The following is an 18,924-nucleotide window of genomic DNA, read 5'->3' as shown; positions in this document are numbered from 1 at the left end:
GAAAATACCTCATGTCACTTTTGATTGTTATTCGATAGTTTTTGAGTTATGTACTGGTAAATCTATGTGCAAGAAACACAAACAATCTTATATAGAAGCATAACCAATGTTACATAATCAGTATTGCCCTTATGTACTGCATACTCATATGCCTAAAACACCCAAAATCACATGTGAAAGCATAATAATGGTTACTATTCAGTATGTGAGTTATGTACTTGACGTTCATAGTGCCTAAATCCAATGAAAGCGTAAAAAAACCTATTTCATAAGTACTAGAGATATGTACTGGCGGATCATTATCTCATCAACCAAAAATAAACAACATAGTGGTTTTTTACCTCAGTATTGTATATATGTATCGTTGGATATATGTTGTCAATACAAATAAAAACACACCGCATGTCTTTGATTGTTATTCAACAGTTTTTGACTTATGTACTCGCAAATCTATGTGCCAGAAACACAAACTACAAACACAAACACAAACCGTACGTCACTTATGATGATTTTCATCAGTTTTTAAGTTATGTACTGGTGATTTGAACAGTCAAAAGCTAAAAAACCATCTTATACACAGTGATGTATCATATTGGTTAAAGATTTTTCAGTACAACATATATGTACTACTGATTCATACCTTTTCTGCTATTGATTTCAGTACTCTTATTTTATTTTTTGCTCGTTGATTTGGTTTTTGGTGTTGGTGATTCTTCGTAATCATCTTCTTCTTATATGAGAGCGGTACTATCTTCGTAGATCTAGAAAAAAATATTGATTTAAGTTGGAAAATCGAAATCTTTTTGGATTTTTGAGTATTGGTTTCTCTTAGATCGAAATCTACGTTTTTGGTTTGTGATTCTCCGATTGAAACACAAGAATTTCACTTAGAACAGAGAAGAGAAATGAAAAACGAAGAGAGAGGAAGAACACAGAGATTGGGTTTTCTATGAGAGAGAGAAGAATATCGAATGATATTAGGAGGCGTGTTAGTACACACGTTTGGAAACGATGGGTATTCCATTCATTTCCATGTTTTAATTAATTTTGGACCTCCGGATAATAAAAAATTCCGGTTGGACCATACTATAACTAAGTATATGGGCTTAGGACCAAATAGCAAATTTTCCTTATCTATTTCTTAGCTAGCAAGTTTAGGGTTCTATTTAAGGTCTTGTTTAAAGTTTTAGACGGCAGTTTTGATAAATAAAAAAGTAAAGGTTAAACTCAAAGAGTTTTCATGTTCACTTTTATGTCTAATCCTATAACCCTGCATCAGTTTTGGGGCTAGAAACTAATAACGTTCATGGCTCGAGGAAGAGAAGAACGTAGAGTTGATGGTCGTGCTGCTCCTCATCTAGAGGGGATGATGAAGTCTGAGAGGATTACCAAACTTGAACGACAGGTTGAAGTGCTCGCCCGTCAGATGGCTGTTATGCAGAAACAACAAGAGCATCATCAATATCCAAATCGGCAAGAGGCAGAGGAGGATGATGATGAAGGAGACATTTTTGATGTATTTGCTGGTAGCGTAGTGGGTAGTCAACTCGCTGCATATCAATCGCATGATTCCAGGTGGGAATCTGGGTTGAAAGTTGGCATCCCTGACCTTGAAGGTATCTCGCAACCAGATGGTTAAATTAATTTTCTCTGTGATGTAGAGGAAGTTCTGGAGATTAAGAGGACTCGGCGAGATCGGACAATGGGTATTGAACCGTTATTCTCAGCAAAAGCAAAAGAAGACGGAGTTGTTGTGTATTGAGATTTACCGCCAATCTATGATACCTATCATGGAGATGAAATTTTATTTCATTCAGATTGTATTGATCTTATAGCGAGAGAAGATTCAGACAAAGTAAGCGTTCCTAAAGATATGTGCCATTTTGTTAATGTATATCAAGGTTTACATTTGGTAGAAAATATTTATTCAACTTCATATGGTTGTAAGGAAAAGTTTTGTCTTAAAGAAACTTGCGGTGAGAATTATGCCAGCAAAATTCGTGGGCGAATTTTCTCCAACAGTGGGAAAGCGATGGCACAAATTTTATTAAGAAAACTTGCAACGAACATGTGCTACTCAAGCACAAAATGTCACAAAAATGGTGCTAACAGAGAGGCAGCATCAAACAATGCATCCCTTTCAAATGAATATGGTCACACCGAGATATTGGATGGTGGGGAATTGATGGTCGTTCTTTTAATGGAGGTCAAGAAGATATGTTGTAATGGTCCAGACGCTATTAACAAGTTGATGGAATTTGAGAAGGTTGCGATGAAGCTTAAAATTGAAGACGCCATTGTTCCACATGGCTAAGGAAAACATTCCGTAGCCGAATCCATTGATTTTCGTACTACAAAGATGGAGCCAAAATATACTGGTGTGCAAATAGATGGAGAAGTTGCAACCTTTATACACAGAAGGTATTCATGCCAAATAGAATTGCAAACAACAGAAATTTGGTGTGCTGTGCGTGGTCATTTTCAAGAGAGTAAAAATAGCGGGCACTACAAAGATACACGGTATGCTATTCAACGGGGTGAAGAATCACAATAAAGAGATCAAGTTGTGTTTTTTGCATTGATCGGGGAAAAGATACAGGAAAATCACATGAGTTTGAATCTTTATATATGGTAGAAAATATTACTTCGTGTTCAACATTTTATAAGAACAGAGTTTTTCATAACAAATGTAAAATTCGAGGTCGAATTTATTTGAACACTAGAGAAGCTATATCTGAAAAGTTCTCAAGAAATTTTGGAAGTCTTATGTGTTATAATAGCACGCCATATCGTATTGGATGGACCACTGTACAAAGAGTTTCTTGCATTCCGTTTACACTTGAATATGATAGTGTTTCAAATGTTAGGGTGGTTTTCATCTCAGAGATTATGGTTTTCGTTGGTTGGATTATTTGGTTGCAGTTATATGGAAATCATTGGTGGATATTATTTTTAAGGTGTATGAAACAAACGATGGCTATTTTTATCTTTGTGTCCATGCATCTATCCATTTATGTGAGAATAATGCAACCGATGACTATTTTACTGAAAGAGAAGAACCAATTATCCTTGGTCACATGAGTCACTCTTTTAAACACCGGAATATGCGAGGTGATGATTAAAACTTTAAACAAGACCTTAAATAGAACCCTAAAACTTAAATAGAACTTTAAACTGCCGACTAAAACTTAAATATAACCCTGCATCAGATACACTAGTTTTAGCTCCTTTAGGAATGAAGGTTTTCAGAGACATCATGTTCTCCACTTGAGCATGCAGCTGATAATCCAAGGAGGGACAATAGATATTATCATCATCATCACCTATGCGACTCTTTAGGCCTTCATTCATCTTAGTTCGAAAAACACTAGGATAGGTACCGGAGCATTCCACCACCTTGAGATGTTTTTCTTGCAAATTGTAGAATATAAGACGTTCCCCACTAAACCAATACAATAAACACCTTATCGGAAAAAATCAATATACGTGTACGAGGCGTAGGAGTAGGAGAAGTGTCGAAGTAGCAACAGACGAGATGCGGTTGGTAGTAAACCTTCCCGATCCATAATATGCACATCGAAAGTTTCCTCTCTTCTCCATACTTGTTTGTCCTTGTCCTTCAATATATACATGTGAATCTTGTAACAACAACAACAAGCACCGGTTTGATAGTTACAACGATGGTTGCGATGATCATTGTTGGATCTTATCTTTTTCCTCTCAGAACGTGCAATACAAAGGTATCCTTTGAACTCTAGAAGATGATCAACTGCTAAATACTGACGCTCAGTTGTCGCTGTAATTGTCGGACCACATTCAGTCGGGAGTCGAATGAAGTGAATCCTCTCGTTGTGGAGGTCAAACGAGAGCAACATATGAATGTCATTATTCTTTGTCCTCCAAAAAAGATCACCCCTACAAAAGCTGGCTTGTCTGCATAACGTTTTGGAAACTCTAATTCGACTAGGAAAAAAAGAAGATCCTAGTGGTGGTGAGGTATCGAAAATATTAAAACGATCTTTCTCCATGAAAAAGTTCCCAATGTAATGATCATGCAAAGGAACTCGTTGTTGACGTCCGACGCAAAAATAATTACACAAAATTGGTTAAAAAGACCAAAATCAATAATTCCTGGATGAAACAGACATATAAAATTTGATATTGTTTAAATGGACGAAAATGTAAAAATAGGCAGGATGTAAACAGTTTCATCCTACCAATTTTTAAATGCTTTTTATTATTTTTAATTTATATCAGGATGCATCTAGTTTCATCCTCCCTCTTTTTTAAGTTTAAGCTAGGATGAATCCAGTTTCATTATTCCTATATTTTTTGTGTCAATTTCGCCCATACTAATTTTTACTCGTCCATTTAAACCATGTTTTAAAAATATTTAGACAAATAACCCATTTTCCGAAATAATTACAGCCTTGTATACTTGTGATAATGAATCAAAACCGAAACCATGACACAAGTTGATGTATTCCTTGGTAGGACGTACATAATGGAGGACAAGTGAATCACCCCTGTTCGGGTTAATGACAATTATTGAACCACGAGAATCAGAAGGTAGACCGATTACCTTTATACAAGCTAAACCATTGCAAAAACCTACTGTTTCATATGTAGAAAGGATATCTAATAAACTGAGAAAGTAAATGGTTTGCAAGCCGGCTCTCGATACATTAAGTAGATTGAAGACTAGAGATACTTTATTTTTGTTTTGAGCATAGTGAACCACAGAAAATCTTGAATCATTAAAGATCGAATTGTACCATAACTTACTTACGCAACTGCAAACTGCTAGAGTCCGGAATGGTAATCTCGTCAGAATACTATCAACCGATTGCATTGTGGTGGTTTTGTACCCTTTTGTTTTGCTCTGCCGACTGAACAATTAGAATTTTGTTAGCAGTTCCATCTTGTACATAATGTACATATTCAAATGATACAAACCATGTTAACATTTTTTTTGTTTATACCAAAAACATCATCATGAAAACTGCATACACATTTGAGAAGCAATAAGCCAGTGATGATACTATCTGCTAGTTGAGAATTTTACCACCAATTAAAAGCAAACCGACTCAGAATCAAAAGTAATGACTACCGAGCATGCATGAGCTATATTGTATATCCATTAACGTATATGCACACACACTGCAGTTGAAATCATTTAACGTATATTTGCCATTAAATCTCACTTCGTAAGTAACTTAAAGTTAAAACCAAACTGAACTTAATGACAACTGCAAGATGAAACTTAGCTTATATAAAGACAACTCTCTTTATTGATGTTTAGAAAATCTCTCAAAACTAAACACAAGCTCTAATCTTTCTCATATGATCAACTACAACTTTGGTGATCATATATATATAGAACTATGAATTACTTTTCCTAGTCCTATTACCTTATTACATGTCTTTCCTTTTCTTAGAACTAGATGACTTCTAATTCCCTTAGGATTACATCAATTTCCTAATCTTGTCCTAACCAACTTGTTAGTGACTTCTATGTTGAAGTTAATCCAACATTCTCCCCCTTAAGCTTCAACTGTGCTTGTGAAAAATCTTGTACGTATGATGGTGCTCTCGTCTCCCATGGCTCGATGTAGACAAGCTCTGATACCAATTAATGGCAACTGCAAAATGAAACTTAGCTTATATAAAGACAACTCTCTTTATTGATGTTTAGAAAATCTCTCAAAACTAAATACAAGCTCTAATCTTGCTCATATGATCAACCACAACTTTGGTGATCATATATATATAGAATTATGAATTCCTTTTCCTAGTCCTATTACCTTATTACATGTCTTTCCTTTTCTTAGAACTAGATGACTTCTAATTCCCTTAGGATTATATTAATTTCCTAATCTTGTCCTAACCAACTTGTTAGTGACTTCTATGTTGAAGTTAATCCAACAGAACTAACCATATAATTCCTTGCTACAACAAGGCTTTCAGTCCAATGAGAATCCATCACCATTTCTCTAAATATTTTGTCGTTTGAATCATATAAAATGAATCCATGATCGACCCCCCATAAAGTCTGGTAGTTCTTGAAACTTCATATCAACTCCAAGCTGCTGGTTATACTCTCGTGGGTGAAGGAGAAACTTTTAGTCCAAGTTTCTCTCACTCCATATTCTTGCATCATCCATACATCAACCCGGACATTAGAAACACGAAAACTTAAACACATACACCCTCCCAATACTCCGATCCCTAAATCAAACATATTTTCTTCCAAAGGTTCTGTTGGATATGGCATAGGTGTTTCCCGTAGTGCAACCTCTTCGAATCTCTCGTTGACAGTATCAAAACGAACCAGTACATGAGTGGAGTCTTGTCCAAAGGTACACACAAGCCAATGAAGAGCTCCACAAAAGAGCACACCACAATATCCTTGGTAGTAAAGATCGTAAGGTATGCTTTGAGTGGTTTTCCATGAGTTTAAGCTGAACGTATAAACATCAACATCAGAACACTTTGACGTCCGGTCGACAACTACCCTTACCAATTTATAGTCTTCCGTCTTGTAATCATAACAAAATCCGTACCCACGCCTTTGATAGTTTAGTTCGTGTAGATCTTGTAAGCTTTTGTTGCCGGATTCCAAATATAATATTCCTTTTCATAACCACCCGTTCTACTAATACGTATCCAAACCAAGCCATGACATGAAGTTAAAAAGGCGATACTGACTTATAATCTATCGTGTAGATCTTTTTACGTTTAGCCTCGCAAAACATAAAACTAGGATTGTCTCTACTGTTACTAAGCTCATAATTCATACTAAGAAAACTAGGGTTATCAACTAAGGTACAAAAAAAACTTACTCATGCATCTGAATCGTGAAAGAGACCTCCTTGGTAGCCGAAGATTTCTTTGAGAATCTCTTCCGTAAAGTATATCATTGCTGCAATTGCCTCTTTCTTCTTCTTCAACTTTATGTCTTATGAGAAGAAAAAAGTAAAAGAAAATATGGTTTTCAAGAAATAAGTTTGTAAAGCCCTAAGAAAATAGGGTAGGAGATCGGCGGCTGGGATTGGAATAGTTGAGACTTAAAATTAACGTGTTACGGAACTTTCTTGGGATACAAGATATGAGATATACACGGGGATATTACTTAGAATTTGCAATTCAATGCAAATATGCAAAACAATGCCAATTAATAAGCACTAGTGTTTGTGCCCGTGCTACGCACCGGGCTTCTTACACTTCTTCTTAATCCTTTTGTTATTAAGGTGAAAACATCAAGCGCACATGATGATATCAAGTCGGAAGAAATGCTAGCCTACCCTAGTTAAAAACCATTCATTTCAAACTAATATGCCATATTAATCATCTTTAATAAATGATATCCATATCCAAAAATACATATATCAATAACCAAATAGTCTTACATAGGCTAAAAGCAAATACAAATATTGGAAATTCTTACATATAGATAGCCTCCAACACACACTGTCGGTTTACTTCAATGTTAGGTTATCCAGCTCACCGTCCCAAATTCTCCTTCGTTACCCTAAGTCTTATTCAAATCATATCTCTTGATTAACCACAATGCCTGAAGCTTATCCCCATCTCCCTCGGTAAGCCTTCACAAAGTGGCACACAAAGTCGCACACCATTTGGAAAAACTAATTGCTTTCTATGGCTATGAAGTTGCTGACAGTCAGCATGCTTAGTCAAATATTGGACAACTCAAGGCTCGAAGTGTAATGGTTACTAAACTAAAACAGGATCCAAGTAGAAATTCAATCTTATTCCTCCCATTTAGGTTTCAAATCAAACTCGGAAGTTTTTCAGAAGTATCGACATTATAGCATAGAAAGGAGACGGTTAATGCACTAAGTAATATTTTACCTTGAGTGGTTTCGACTTCTTATAGCACCTTTCAGTACGGTAGGCAGCAGCTAAAATAGTTGGTCGGACATTTAAAGTTGCATGCATCCCTGTTTTTGTGACGTGATGCGTGTCGTCTGTTGTTCCATAGCTTCTTGAGTCGCAACCTTGGGGACAATTATAAGATGTTTTAGAGATCCAAATATACAATATAATAAAACGTAAAGGCTACATGGAGAATGTAGGAAGTTTACCTTATTCCTAACATCAAATTTGTGAGAAACAGATTCCCTTATCAGCAACCATTTGAGCAGTATTGAGCAATCAAAGTGATAAACCATAAGCATTAAGTAGAAATAAACCAAAGCATGTAAATTAAAAAAAAAAAAAAAGAATCACAAACAATATAGAACAAACAACCAAATAATAACCCATTAAGTTAGGATTTAGGTGTACACACCGAGGTGTAAACTGGATAAATGTCGCCAGATAATTTTGGGCGGTATTTGAAGTTATCCAAATCTAGCATCACGTCTAAGTTGATTTTCTGAAGCCATTCATCGATCCTTCTAGAGATTTGAGACCGTGTTCTACCAAGTTTATTTTCTGATGCCATTACATTATCATGAAAACTTCAAACTGGCCAAGTTTGTAAAAGAAATCTTTCCAACAGAATAAGCATAATGTCACAAAGATTAGATCCCTTGATCAAGCTTGTTTCTACGCAACATTTTGAATCAATCCAATATTCTCTGCGAATCATCATGACTGAAGGTCTAAATTTGCAATTGGGTAATGTAAGTGAAAATTTGCCATAAGAATATGATAATCATCTTTCGAAGCTCTGCGAATCATCATGACTGAAGGAGAAAATATGCACAGTGAAAATTTGCCGTAAGGATATGATAATGCTTGTACAAAATACAAAAACACAATATTCATTCGAAGTGAAGGATAGGAGAATACAAAGAAAACTTACTCCTACAGCATGAAAGTCCCTATAGAGACTTAACGTTATGCATGTGTACCTATGGGAAGGATAGACAGATTAACAAACGCCCAACTAAACATGTGAATGAAACACAAAAAAGAACAAAAGAGAGGAATTCTTCGTTTTGACTACAAACCTGGCCATGTATACATCTCGATTATATGTTGCATCTCTGAAAAATAAACAAAGAATGGTATCTAATATATCGATGCTCGAGAATTGTCATCATCATTATGGTAATTGGAAACATAATGCAATGTGCACCCTATAGGATTAAAAGCATATTATCAAACAACATATTTCACCCATTCAAGTCATAAGAAAGAATAAGACACCATTACTGGAGTCATAAGCTGCAATCTATAACAATAATAAGAGGAAAGATCAACATCCCTGCAAACTCTGAAGTTAGTCACCAATTGAATTTGACGAATCACAGTGGTGCTGGTGCAGATTCTAATCCTTTACAAACAAATAAATAAAGAGAAATGACAGACCTTAGCAAGGATGTGTAATGTATCCAAAACCTTTGTAATTGAAATATCCAATACAGAGGTATACCTCCCAATCCTTCTCCGTATTATCATTATCTACCTTCAAAAGTACTCCCGCTCCTACATGCCTCTCTATTTACATAACCTGCGACAAAAGAGCATCCAAGAAGTATTCAAACGTAATCACTTAATAAGCTTACACTAATTAGATCATTTTTTCTTAGAATTCATGACTCTAAATTAATTCGTTAACATCGAACCGAAGGCCATCAGAAACCTCAAACCAATTTTCTCGAAATCTTGGATGAGTTAGCACAGAAACCTCAAACCAATTTTCTCGAAATCTCGGATGAGTTAGCACCACCATGTCCGCAAAAAAATTAGCATAGAAATTAGTACTTTGAAATGCAATAGTTTTAGCTGTATTAATATCTCTAGCTGGTCCGGGGTCCAATATAGACAGTATGAGGTTTAGACACTAGAAAAAAAAAGGTTTCAGTTAAAGTGAAAAAGGACATCATCTCATTCTCCACTAATTCTTACAACCTTTCGTAGAGCAATATAGAAAAGTATAAGACAACCACAACAAAAATAATAAAAACTATGATCACCCACTATGTCACAACTGCGACATTAACGATTTTTGCTTAAGTTCTAGGATTACTTGCATTCTCTCTCGTCAACATGAGAAAAATCCCTTCGTGCTTCTACCTGTACTAATTTGCATAGCTAGTGTTCTACAGTGAAGATTGAATGTGTACAAACAAAAACACCAAATCCTTAATTAGAAAAAGAGGCCTCACTGCTTACTATCCTTAAATATACTCCTCATTTTTCACCACAGAACAAAAAACACACGACTAGAACATAAAAACAGAAAATCAGCAAAAAAATCTCTCTATGTTGAAAACCCATTTACCAAACAGCAGCAGCAACTCACTCTTGTAATTCTTGACAAATTTATCAACCATTCAACTGTTCCAACCAAAAATAAAACCCGTCTTCTTAACTCATCAGAGACTCAATTCCATCAACATCATTTTCTTTATCTAATATGCAGATTGATCAATTACAAAGAAGAACCATAGTTTTCTTAATTTTGTGTAAAACAGAAACCCTAGCTATGCCAAATCTTTAATAAATTTTGTAAACAAAAAACCCATATTTTATTCATCAACATCGTCACAAATTTCACATAAAACTAACAATCATTTTAAACCAATACAGTTATCCAAGTGTCATCACCATATCTTCTACATTAAAAAGGGCCTTTCTAAGCCAATCGAAAACGAGGGTTTCATCACCGTTAAACGTGAGAGCATACTTTGCCAAGGTCTTTAAAGGGGAAGATATTAAATATTGCAGTGCAGGGTCTCTCTATTCAGTCTTAAGCTATATGGATCTTCAAAAAATAGATAAACCAACACTCAAATAAATATTAGTCGTCCGAATAGAAACTGAAACACAACAAAACTAACTAACAGGGGGTTAGTCCTCGAGTGATTTCGAGGGAGTTGAGTGTATTTTAAATCTCAGGGATTTTGAGAGAGTGTAGGGAGTTTGAGAGAGTTTTGTGTTTTTGAGTTCAGGGAGTTTGGGGGAGTGTAGGAAGTTTGAGAGAGTTTATTAGAGGGAGTTTGGGGGAGTTTGAGAGAGTTCACTCCTAACTCATTCTCTTTTAAGAAACAATAAACCCTTATTTGCAAATAACATTGATCTTTAATCAAAAGAAAAAAATAAATGAAAATGATCATATCTCTGTATCAATAATATGTTATTTTGTGCAACGAGATAATTTTTTTTCCCTTCAATTTAACGGTCTCCATACAATTCTAACTCCCTTTGTTCACGAACATTTTCCCACATATCATCCGCTATACTCTTTCTCCATGCATTAGCTTCTTGACGTTGTTGTTCTTGAGTTTGTTGTGTCAAAATTTCATCGTCATTTACAAGCGTTGATGGATGGTTATCTTCCTCTTCCTCTACTTCGACCGGAAACTCATCTGAACGACATTCTTTTCGTAAGAAGTTGTGTAGGCCTGCACAAGCTGTCATTATCTCCGCTTGCACCTGATACGGAAATGGAGGTTGAGACATAAAGATCAAGAAACGAGACTTCACGACACCGAACAATATTTCAACTACATTCCTCAAAGAAGCATGACGCATGTTAAATAATTCTTTCAACTGTAAAGGAATTCTGTTTCACCGAAACACAGTTTCAGATTGTCCAATCTTTGCAGTACTAATACTTACCTGATCCTCTTGAAATTTTTACGGTACACTTACAACTCAATATTCCACAACACACTCAAAAATCATAGCATTCCAACGGTTCATTAAAAAGATACATTACTCAGAACCCGACTACTTTCAATACGTGCATACAGAATTCATTTCCGAATTTCTCACACTTTGGTGTACCTATAATGATCATAACTTCATGAAATTTCTACAGTAGGAAGCCTTCATATATACAAACATCATACTAAAATTTCATCTTTGTCCCTTAAGCGGAGAATGAGATAAATAGGAATCAGTCCCCTATTAGGGATTTAAACTCAGCAGACCATAGTCATATATTGTGTAAGCTTTGCAGTAGCAAACGTGACCTGATCCGCGTGAACATTTTACTGTACTTCTATAACAAGGTAAACTACGACATACTCAAATTTCATCATATTCCAACGATTGAATTTAAAGATATCATTATAACAAAAGCACCGTATGAATTGGCTAAAACACGCCAATACGGAATGAAGTACGCCACTGTATTGAACTTTGGCATATAGAATAGAAGAGAAGTATGTGTCTAAATAAGATGACTTAACAAGTGATAGTGATTCTCAATGACACCCATGCAAAGTAGCAAGCCAATTAATGCATGATGACATAACAAATTATGAAGATAGTTGTAAAGGAATTCTGTTTCACCGAAACACAGTTTCAGATTGTCCAATATTTGCAGTACTAATACTTACCTGATCCTCTTTAAATTTTTATGGTACACTTACAACTCAATATTCCACAACACACTCAAAAATCATAGCATTCCAACGGTTCATTAAAAAGATATATTACTCAGAACCCGACTACTTTCAATACGTGCATACAAAATTCAGTTCCGGATTTCTCACACTTTCGTGTACCTAAAGTGATCAGAACTTCATGAAGTTTCTACAGTAGGTAACCTTCATATATAAAAACATCATACTAAACTTTCAGCTTTGTCCGATAAGCGTAGAATGAGATAAATAGGAATCAGTCCCCTATTAGGGATTTAAACTCAGTAGACCATAATCATATATTGTGCAAGCTTTGCAGTAGCAAATGTGACCTGATCCGCGTGAAAATTTTACTGTACTTCTATAACAAGGTAAACTACGACATACTCAAATTTCATCATATTCCAACGGTTGAACTTAAATATATCATTATAATCAAATCATGCAATTTCTTACCAAGATCTTTTGAACCACAAATTAGGGTTTTGACAGAGAGAGAGTACCCACAAAAGAAAACTATACACACAATCAAAATAAATAATCATGGATATCAAAGATATGAAAAACAATCAAAATAGTACACAAATCAAACTATTATAAACAATCATGGAGATCAAAGAAGAAAAAAAACATACCTGGAAAAAAACGTTTCCTCTTCTTTCTCCTATGGTTTTCTACGCACCAAACTCCTTCCCAAATCTCTACTCTTTTGAGAGATTTGTTGTGAGACCAAAATACACTAAAAACTCCTTCGAACTCCCCAAAGCAACCAACTCCCTAGTATTGTAGGGTTTTATGACTAACAGGGAGTTCAAGAGCTTTTTTTAAACTCCCCAGCGACTAACAGGTGTTTTCTAGAGAGTTTAGGAGACTCTTCTAAACTCCCCCACGACTAACGGAGATTTGGAGAGACTCCCTCAAACTCCCTCAGGACTAACAGGAGAAAACCTAAATACATTAAAATCTCTCGAACTCTCCCACGACTAACCCCCTGTAAGAGAGAACGCATAAAAAGCGTGTTTTTCTCTTCCCGTAGACAGCCATCCTGCCGCTATCTTGTTCTCAAGATAGTGCAGTAGATCATCACCACAGTCGGATTCAAATTCAATATCTCCTTTAGGAATGAAGGTTTTCATTCTCCACTTGAGCGTGCAGCTGATAATCCATGGATGGGCAGTCAATATTAGAATCGTCACCAATACGACGCTCTAGGTTTTCATTCATCTTAGTTCGAAAAGCACCAGGATAGAGGCGCGTGCATTCCACCACCTTGAGATGTTTCTCTTGCAAATTATAGAATATAAGACGTTCCCCATTGAACCAATACAATAACACCTGATCGGAGAAAGTCAATATACGTGTAGGAGGTGTAGGAGTAGTAGAAATGTCGAAGCAGCAACAAAGGGGAGTTGGTAGTAAACCTTCCTGATCCATAATCTGAACATCGAAAGTTTCCTCCTTTCTCCATACTTGTTTTTCCTTATTCTTCAATATATACATATCAACCTTGTAACAACAACAACAACAAGCACCAGTCTGATAGTTGCAACGATGGCCGATATGATCATAGTTGGATCTTGCCGTTATCCTCTCAGACGTGCAATACAAGGGTATCCTTTGAACTCTAGAAGATGATCATCTGCTAAATACTGACGCTCAGTTGTCGATGTAATTGTCAGAGCACATTCAGACGGGAGTCGAATGAAGTGAATCTTCTCGTTGTGGAGATCGAACGAGAGCAACATATTAATGCCATTATTGTTTTTCCTCCAAAAAAGATCACCCCCGCAAAAAGTGGCTTGTCTACATAACGTCCTTGCAACTCTAGTGACCATTCTACTAGGAAAGAAGAAGAACCAACGATCTTTCTCCATGACAGAGTTCCCAATATGTAATGACCATGCAAACAAACTCGTCGTCGGCTTGTGAATTTAAAATAACTACAACCTTGTATACTTGTGATAATGAATCAAAACCAAAACCATGACACAAGTAGATATATCCTCCAGTAGGTCGTAAATAACAGAGGGAAAGTGTTTCACACCTGTTGGGGTTAATGACAGCTATTCTGCCAACCGTAGCAGTAGGTAAACCGACTATGTTCACACAAGCTAAACCATTTCAAAAACCTACTATTTCATATATAGTTGATACGTAAACCTGAGAGAATTCTGATATCCATGGCCTTTTCTCGTCCTAATAAACTGAAAAAGTACATGGTTCTTTTGCCACCTCTCGATACATTAAGTAGATAAAAGACCAGAGATGGTTTATTTTTATTTTGAATATTGTGAACCGCAGTGAATCATTAAGGATTGAATCGTACCATGACTTATTGACGCAACAGCAAACAGCGAGAGTCCGGGATGGTAACCTCGTCAGAATACTTTCAATTATCAATTCCTCAAGAAGATAATTTTTACAACCTTGATCAGTTTTACGTGATCTGTATTAGAATAATCAGACTACTATGACGACGTATGTCGACATTCTGTTGTCTTTCCTATGACGACATTCTGTTGTACACACTTTGTTTTCCTATTTTGTTGTTATTCTTGTTTTAAGTCTTCCGGATCTTTAGTTATTTTCCTTTCCTTATTTTTATAAACACAATTGTAACCGTGTATATAAAATACACTGATCAATGAATTGAAACTTCACATTGTTGTGAAATCAAACAACCTTGTCAACCATTTCTTTATGGTATACAAGAGCTAGCTTAATTTTTATTTTTTTTTGAGAATCCTAATCATCATGACTCTAGCAGAAGATCAATCAAACCTAAACCCTCCTAAAGTTAATCCTGAAACAGATACTATTTTAACTCCATCAAGTCCATATTATGTACATCCTTCTGATAATCCTACATCAGTCATCTATACTCCTCTTCTTAATAGTGAAAACTACTGCACTTGGGGAAGAGGAATGATGAAAGCACTTAGTTCGAAAGGAAAAATATGATACATAGATGGAACTATTGTGAAACCTACAAACCCGACAGACATCTCTCACTGTACGCGTTGCGATGATCTCGTTGGAAGTTGGATTTCCAACTCGGTCGATCCAGGGATTCAATCCAACACACAAAACTTTCCTTCCGCGCGTGAACAATGGCTGGAGATAAAGTCCCGGTTCTCACATCATAATGCATCCAAGCTTTATGCAATCAAGCAGTCGATTGCAACATTAAAGCAAGAGAATCTGAATGTGGCGATGTATTATAATCAACTCAAAACTCTTTGGGATCAGCTAGATACCTTCAGGCCGATCGAACCATGCATCTGCAGAGAAGGTAAAAATTATGTGGATCATCATAATCAAGATAGATCGATGGAATTTTTGCAGGGTTTACATGAAAGATTTTCCTCTCTGCGAAGCCAGATTCTTTTAATGGAACCTATGCCATCTCCTGTTAAGATCTACAACCATGTTAGGCAGGAGGAAGAGCAACAAGGTATCAATTCTTCCTCTTTTCCTACGATTGAATCAGCAACTTTATATGCTTCTCGTGGTGATTATCGAACCCAAAGGTTCTCTGCACAACCTGGAGGAAGCAACAACCATAGATCGGGCAATAACAAACGACAACGCCCCTTTTGTGACCATTGCAACAAGCACGGTCATACCAGGGCCACCTGCTGGAAACTGAATGGATATCCAAAAGACTTACCAAAGCCCAGAGACTCTGATTCTCATCCTATCGCTGCTGCCACCATACCAGCGTATGTGCCTATCCCGGCCGTTGCTACACTGACTATCTCCGTAGCACAGTATGTCCGACTTCTCTCGTTGTTGGATCCAGCCAATGAAGGTTTCGATATTAGCCCCTCTGCAAACTTTGCAGGTACTATTTTATCTTGTTCGAATCATGTTTGGATAGTAGATAATGGTGCTACTCATCACATATGTTCATCTCTTTCCTTCTTTACTACTTATACTTTGGTTACCAAACCAATTAGTGTGCAACTGCCGGATGGATCTCTTACCTCCGTGACACATATTGGCAATATTGATTTGTCTCCGACTCTCAAACTATTGGAAGTTTTTTATATTCCTAGTTTCAAATTCAATTTAATCTCGGTTAGTCAATTGACTAGTTCAACGAATTGTTGCCTCAAATTCTCAAAAGATTATTGTATCTTTCAGGACCTGTCCATGAACACGGAGATTGGATGGAGTAAACGCATCGCTGGTCTTTATCATTTCATGTTCGTCCATTTGCTTTATCACTTTCTGCAAATAAGCCTGTTGATACATGGCATCGCCGTCTCGGCCATCCTAGTATGGATTGTTTTCGTTTTTTAGCTTCCAAATTTGCTTATATTAGCTCTCGGTTTAATCATTCATGTGATGTATGCCCTATGGCAAAACAAACACGATTGAAGTTTAATAAAAGTCATTCTTTGTCTTCACGACCTTTTCAATTAATTCATGCTGATATATGGGGTCCCTTTGCAACTGAATCATTCACCGGTGCGAAATATTTCCTTACCATTGTGGATGATTATACTAGGTGTACTTGGGTTTATCTCATGAAAACTAAATCCGAAACTTTAAAGTTTCTCAAATATTTTTTTGCTTTTGTGATCACTCAGTTTGGTCATTCTATTACCAATATCTCCTCTGGTATCAATAAATTTCTCATTCCTCAATTATAGACTTTTCGTTCTGATAATGGGTCTGAGTTCAAATCCACTGAATTACAAAAGTGGTTCCATCAAAACTGTGTTTTACACCAAACCAGTTGTGTTTATACACCACAACAGAATGGTGTTGTCGAAATAAAACATCGACATCTTCTCAATGTTGCACGTTCATTACGGTTTCAATCCAACTTGCCTCTTCGTTTTTGGGGCGAGTGTATTCTCACCGCTGCGTACTTAATAAACTTAATACCCACACCAGTTCTGGATCACAAAACTCCTCATGAACTGTTGTTACATAAATCTCCGGACTATATGTCTTTGCGTGTCTTTGGTTGTTTGTTTTTTGGCAGAAACACGAGAATCTCTCATAAGTTTGATCAGCGTACTAAACCAGGCATTTTCATTGGTTACCCCCATGGTCAGAAAGGGTACAAAATTTTTGATCTCGAAACAAAACATATATATGTTTCTCGGGATGTCGTTTTTCATGAGGATTGTTTCCTATTTCATGATATCAATACTCACTTCCAGGCATCCCCACCTGTGCAATCTTCAGAATATATTCATTACGATTTTATTTTTAATTCACAATATTCTACTCCTGTGCATTTGTCACAGTCTTCACTGCATGATCCTTCCATGCACGTTCCTGACAGCCATACAGAAAACTCCAATGTTACTGATTCTCTGCCGAGTAACTTGGATTCTGCAGCCACTGATCCTTTTCCCAGTGCACCTCCTGCTCTTCCTGTTCGCTCACAATCCTTTCCGAGCAGAAAATCTCCCGGTTCTAGTTCGCCGAACACGCCAGACGCATCTGTTGTTACACACACAGATTTTCCGCCTGTAACTGCAGTTCCTTCTACCTCTATCCCTGCAGATGATCCAGGACCTACAAATGCTCCTTCATCGGCCCCTGCAGTCCCTTCTGTGGACTCCTCAAATCTGCAGCAAATACCTGCAGCTTCTACAGATTCTCGATTTTCTCGTGCTAGGAATCCACCAGCCTATTTAAAAGACTGTCATCGCTTTTCTACTGAATGTACTTCAACTTCAGTTCATCCTATGACTAATTATTTGTCATTCGACAAGTTTTCATCTTCTCATAAAGCTTTCCTTACTAAGCTTATTTTGTCCGCAGAACCCAAATCCTTTCTCAAGCCACTCAATGCCCTAAATGGCGTGCAACAATGGCAAAAGAGATAATGGCTCTCGAAGCAAATGACACTTGGATTATTGTTGATTTGCCACCAGGGAAAACATCCATTGGATGCAAATGGGTGTTTAAAATCAAATTTAAATCTGATGGTACCGTGGAACAATACAAGGCTCGTCTCGTGGCAAAGGGATATACTCAGCAAGAAGGAATCGACTACTATGACACCTTTGCACCTGTTGCCAAACTGGTGACTGTTCGCGTCCTACTGTCTATTGCGGCAATTAAAAATTGGTCTCTTCATCAACTCGATGTCAATAATGCGTTTCTTCAGGGAGATCTAGATGAAGAAATATACATGAAAATTCCTCCCGGACTAGCTAGAAAAGGTGAGTCCAAAATTTTTAAACAAGCCTCTCGTCAATGGTTTGCCAAACTTTCCTCCGTTTTATTACAGGAAGGATTTCAGAAATCTCTATGTGATAATTCTCTTTTCACATATCATCAAGGCACAACATCTATTTTTGTCCTTGTCTATGTAGATGATATCATCATTACTGGCACAGATAATGATTTCATTATTTCACTTAAATCACGTCTTGCCTCTCATTTTTCAATTAAAGATCTTGGTTGTCTTCAATATTTCTTAGGCATTGAAGTTTCACGATCCTCTAAAGGTATTTTTCTATGTCAACGAAAGTATATTCTTGACATTCTTAAGGATTCTGGACTTACAGGAGCTCGTGTTTCATCATTTCCGATGGATACACATCTTAAG

The sequence above is a fragment of the Papaver somniferum genome, chromosome 3, assembly GCF_003573695.1.
Source record: "Papaver somniferum cultivar HN1 chromosome 3, ASM357369v1, whole genome shotgun sequence".
Classification (NCBI taxonomy): domain Eukaryota; kingdom Viridiplantae; phylum Streptophyta; class Magnoliopsida; order Ranunculales; family Papaveraceae; genus Papaver; species Papaver somniferum.
The sequence above is the reverse complement of the archived record's forward strand: the minus strand, read 5'-3'. Positions refer to the sequence as shown.